Raw genomic sequence first — 6,031 nt, 5'->3', positions numbered from 1 at the left:
GGACCCCGGGAGCACGACCTGAGCCAAAGGCAGACAGACGCTCAACCACTGAGCCACCCAGGCGTCCTTTGCCACAGCCTTTCATTCTTCATGTGTCACCATGGACACAAGCACAGGCCTCTGCAGACGAGGGGGGTGAGGGCTTCCTGTGGAGCAACCCCCCCACCCCACCCCACATGCCTGCCACCAGGTAAGAGTGGTCCCAGCAGCGTGAGCAGAGCAGAGGGACCCTATGCGCTTCAGCTTCTGAAAACGCCCCATGGGTTGAACGATTCACCTCTCATCAAGACTTCTTTGGAGACAGAGGTGATTAGGTGACATGAGTCAACTCCAGAATTTAATACAGTCCGGAACTGGGGAGCTTGTGGCATCACCTGCCCTCCCGCCCTAGGCACTTACTGGCAGCACCTTCAGAACCGCCCCTCCCCGCCTCCCCGCACACAGCCGTCCTCCCCACACTCTTGGGTCCCGAGCAGGCCAGACTGACCTGTGTGTTGTCAGGGTTAGATTCCCTGGCGAGGGATAACAGTGTCTGAAGAAACGAGAAGTCTGTTTCTCCATCGTGGACCCATCTGCATGGGCAGTCAGGGCTGGGGTGCTCCTTCACTGGCTGGGGACCCATGCTCCTGCTAGCCTGGTCCTCTGACAGGCATGGTCTCTTCTCAAGTTCACTTCGTGTCCAAGAGGACTGCTCCATCTGCACCCATCATAGCTGCATCCCAGCCAGGAGGAATGAAAACAGGAAGGGAAAAGAAGCTGTTCCTCCCTTTGACCCATTCCTAGATCTATGCACACCATCTCTGCTCCTGTGCCACTGGCAAAGCCCTCATCAGGCAGCCACATATAGCTCTCGGGGATGGTGGGAAAGATAGTCTTTATTGCAAATGGCCAAGAGGCCTGTTGAAATGTAGGGGTTCTTTTACTGAAAAGGGGAGAAGAAAACAAATTTGGGGAGCAACCGGCAGTACCTGCCCAAGCAGTCAGCAATAAAAGGCTTCCGCAAAACGTTTCGTAACAGCAGGGCCATTCAAAATCACCTGACAATGAGATACTTTACTTGCATCAGACTGGCGAAATAGAAAATGTCCAATAAATGCCAAGTTATATAGAGGATGTAGAAAAATGGGAACTCTCATAACTGCTGCTGAGAGTATAAATTGCTAGGGACCCTTTTGGAGAGCAATTCGTTTAAGAGAAATTAGAGCAATTCCTAAAAAGCTGACTATAGTTGGACCTAAAACCCAGCTGTATCCACTTTTAGAGAAAGTCTCCCACACACTCAAGGAGAAAGGTATAAGAACTGACTGCAACATTGTATATAATATTGAAAAACTGGGAACAACCAAATGTCCATGGATAAACAAACTGGGGTATGTGCATACAGTAAATGATAAGACAGAAATTGAGGTAAGTGACCCAGAGCCACATGTATCAACATGGATAAATCTCAAAACATAAATTGAGAGGACTCAACTGACTCTAAGATTTCATTTCATACAAAAGTAATGAAAAAAAATAATGTTAAGATTAGATAAACTGAGTAGTAGTTGCATAAGGTGTTCATTATATTATTATTTGGGGGGTATTGCAATTGAGGTGGAGGTTTTTCTGCATTCTTTTTTATCGTAAAATATACCATTTTAACACTTTTGAATGCACAGTTCAGTGGCATTAAGTGCATTCACGTTGTGCAACCATCACCACCATCATCCTTCCCACACTAAAACTCCATACCTGCTAAACTATAATGTTCTATTCCCTCTTCCCTTCGAACCCTGGTAACAACCACTGTTCCATTTTCTATCTCTATAAATTCGACTACCTCGGAAACTTCAAATAAATGGGATCACACAATATCTGTCCTTTTGTGACTGGTTTATTTCACTTAGCATCAAGTCCTCAAGGTTCTTCAATGTTGTAACATGAATCAGAATTTCCTTTGTTTTAGGGTGTGTGGGAGGGGGCTCAGTCGGCTAAGCATCTGCCTTCAGCTCAGGTCTTGATCTCAGGGCTCTGGGATCGAGCCTCATGTCAGGCTCCTTGCTCAGCGGAGAGCCTGCTTCTCCCTCTCCCTCTGTGCCTCCTCTCTGGCTCGAGCTCACTCTCATTCTCTCTCTCAAATAAATAAAATCTTAAAAATAAAAAAAGAATTTCCTTCATTTTTAGGGCTGAATAACATTCCATTTTATGTATATGCCACATTTTATCTACTCATGTCAGTGGATACTTGGGTTGCTTCCACCTTTTGGCTATTGTGAATAATGCTGCTACGAATATATGTGTACAAATATCTATTTGAGTCCCTAGTTTTAATTCTTCTGCATATATACCCAGAAGTGGAATTGCTAGATCATATGGTAGTTGTTTTTAATTTTTTGAAGAACATCATTCTTCATGTTTGAAATGGCTCAAAATAAAACAATCGCTTGGTTATTTTTAAGTGTTTCATGACGAGAAGAAGTTGTTATGAAAAAAGTTGTGTTTTCTCCCATCTTGACTACAAATACACTTACATGCATCTGATATTCTTTGGGAAGTCCTTGACATTGGCTCTCCCAAGTCCAAGCTCTTGGAAGGTTAATCTGCACCCATACTGATACTCAAGCTTTGCTCGCCAGTGATGGCTTCATGTGGGAGCTGATCCCATTCTGGCCAGTGAGGTGGGAAAAGGAACGTGTGTGTGTGTGTGTGTGTGTGTGTGTGTGTGTGTCAGTGGGGGGGCACTTCAGGGAACTATTTCCTCACTCCCAAGAAAGCCATTCATCATTTCTGGACAAGGGTGTGTTAGCTGAGATGGCTGGAAATGCTGCAGTCATCTTGACACCTTCCCAAATGTGGAGCCACACCAGATGGCAGAGCTGAGAGGTGGGAGGGCCTTAAGTTCCAGTTGTGTGGCGCTCTTGGTTGCACCATGAGTAATGCAGGTACGGTACACACAATAAATGTTCTGTTATTCTAGCTGGTCGAGGGGAAGCTATTAGTTGAGGTTGAGAGCACGTCCACTGCTTTAATAAACAGCTTCTAATTTAAAGAGTTAAACAAGTTATATACGTGTGTGTGTGTATACATATGTATATTCTCATTAAACAACTTAATAATAAGTAAACTTAAAAATTCTCCTACACTGTCTCCATCCTGTCCGCTCCCCACCCCCACCGGCAGAGGAAAAATTTTTTACCTCCATATATATAGTCTATGTACGTTACACACGTTTTTGTTTTTAAAAAAACTGTGGCCATACTATATAGAGATCACTTTTTTTTTTTAAGATTTTATTTATTTACTCATGAGAGACACAGAGAGAGAGAGAGAGAGAGGCAGAGACACAGGCAGAGGGAGAAGCAGGCTCCATGCAGGGAGTGCAATGTGGGACTTGATCCTGGGTCTTCAGGATCGTGACCTGGGCTAAAGGCAGACGCTCAACCGCTGAGCCACCGAGGCGTCCCTAGAGATCAGTTTTTAACTTGCTTTTTCACCTAAAAATAGCTTTGAAAAGTGTTGCATGTCAGGACTTAAAACACCTGCTTTATTTTAAAAAGTGTTGTATGGGGCGCTTGGGGCGCTCAGTCGGTTAAGCGGCTGCCTTAGGCCCATGTCCTGATCCCAGGGCTCCCCCCACTCAGCGGGGAGTCTGCTTCTCCCTCTGCCACCCCCCCTGCTTGTGTTGTCTCTTTCAAATAAATAACATCTTTAAAAAAATAAAAAGTGTTGTATAGTTTTCCAAGGTGTGGGAATATTCACAACTATTTCACTTTTTCTTTGCTGGTGCACATTCAGACATGCGGGTTTGGACACTGGTGGAAACACTTAGGAAGAGTAAACGCACTGAGGCAGAGTTCCTGAGTGGAAGGCTAAGCGCATTTTAAGGGTTGATAGATGCCGACTTGCGTGAGGCTGCCTAGGCCTGAGCCACATCGGGCGCCTACTGCAGTGAAGGCCAGCCCGTGCCCAGGGTCCCACACTCTCCCCACAGGGCCGGCCTCTTGCCCCTTGCCGCCCCAGTGGCGACAAGTGTGCATTTCTCCCATAATGAAGTTGGGGTGCCCATGGGAAGAACGAGACACTGGCCCTGCCTTCCTGGAACCTGCTTTTCTTTTAGTGGCAAAAGGAAGAAACACATTCAAGGCAGTTAGTGGTTCACCAGGGAGGATATTAAACATATTCAATAAGCCATGTTAAGAACACAAATCAGAATGAGGACCCTGCCAAGGGTGCCTCCAGATGGGTCCCTCCTCTTCCTAGTCTGCCCAAAGAAATACTCATTGATTTGGGGGCAAATATAATGTGGAACCACTAAACTGGTGATTTTTTAAAGACTTCATCAAACCCCACCACCACCCCAAATTTCTTTTTTGTGCAGTAGAAAAAAGCCAGATTCCAAACTGACCTATTTTTTCCTCCACACTGGGTTGAAAGGACTAGTGAACTGACTTCAGACCCGTGGAGCCAGCTCCCCTGGGAGACACACAGCCTTTCTACTAAAAGGGCTTTTTAACCCACCACGACTCCCTGAGCTCCCGGAGAGACCCTGCCTGCTGCCACCCTACTGAATGATCCGTGATACCAAGGCACTCAGGGACCCCACATGAGGCCTCCCCCCAAACCCTGATGAGGATCTATCATCCTCCAAAGACAGACCTGGGGAAACACATCCCAAAATGGGAACTGCCCAAGATCAAACAGGTATTCAGAGCAGGGACAAGAACAGGGCTGCGTACTGTTCCATGGCATCACCTTTCAGGGCTCTGCTAGGGAAATGCGGCTGAGCTGGGGATGCAGGAGGCTGTGTAGACCTGCCGGGAGGGTGGAGAACCCAGAGGCCCGAAGCGGATTGTCCCTGCCTGTGTAACCAAGATCCAAGAAGGCTTACATCTTTTCAAGAGAAACACCGGGGACTGCTGAGAGGCAGCCTTCTTGGTGCCCAGTTCAGGGCAACTGAGGCCCACCCTTGCCCACTGCCCGGAGAGATGGGTGAGGAAGATGCCATCTTTGGTCTCCAGGTCCAGGAACGAAGGTCGCCTGGCACCATCTCTACCGCCTACCAGATTGCAGGCAGGGCCTGGCAGGTTCCTCCCTTTTCTCTCAAGGCCATCTGTGCTACAACCATAGGCCTTCGTCGCCTTTTTGCACAGAGGTGCCTGATTGGTGCCGGAAACACGGAGGTCCAGGGCCTCTTGGGGAACCACCAAGGAGCAAGCGCTCAAGCGGTGCTCCTCAGATGTGCAGGCCAGGGCAGGGCCCACCCGGGAAGAAGGCCGTTTGTTTTTCCATTTAGCTCAGAGGACGCAGAGAGAGGGCAGTCTACGGAAAGACAAGAAAGTTTTTTTTTTTTTTTTTTAACCGCGCGTCCTGAGCCCGTCCTGCTGTTCGAAGTAAGGCCCCAAATTTCCAACTCTTTCTGGAGTGCTGGCAGCAGGCGAGGGCATGCGGGAACCTGTCCTCGGGACCCCTCCCGCACAGCCGGAGGGGGGGCTCCCTCGGCTTAGGGCCCCATCGCCTCGCGCCCCCCCCGCCCCCCCCAGCACAGCTCAGCGGCCGGGACGTGGCGAGGCCAACGCACCTGGAGGCCGCTCGGTGCCCACGCCCAGAGGGCGCTGCAGACCGGTGCCCGCAGTCTAAGACGGCCGCCCGCCCCGCCCGCCGCCCTCCCGGACGGCGCCCCACTATCCTGGGCCAGGGCGGAAGGGGGGCGCGCCTCGGACCCGCCACCCGGGAGCAGGGGAGCTCAGACGCCGCGCACCACGACCCGTGCGGACCGCAGCTCGGGGGGCGGGGGAGGCTGTCCCCGGCGGGGCGGGGCCGGGCGGGGCGGGGCGGGGCGGGGCCAGGGCGCCGGGGGCGGGGCGCTCCAAGGGGCCGGGCTGGGTGGCTCAGGGGGCGGGGTCCTGGGGGTGGGGACTGGGCTGGCCCCGAGACCCGGCGAGCTGGGGGTGGGGGGCTAGTTCTTGCAACGGCTAAGGGCCTGTGGGTTTATTATAAGGCGGAGCTCGGCGGGAGCGGTGCGGGCGGGAGGCGCGCGCGGAGGAGTCGG

This window comes from Canis lupus, chromosome 17 (assembly GCF_011100685.1).
Source record: "Canis lupus familiaris isolate Mischka breed German Shepherd chromosome 17, alternate assembly UU_Cfam_GSD_1.0, whole genome shotgun sequence".
NCBI lineage: Eukaryota > Metazoa > Chordata > Mammalia > Carnivora > Canidae > Canis > Canis lupus.
This window is presented reverse-complemented; position numbering follows the sequence as displayed.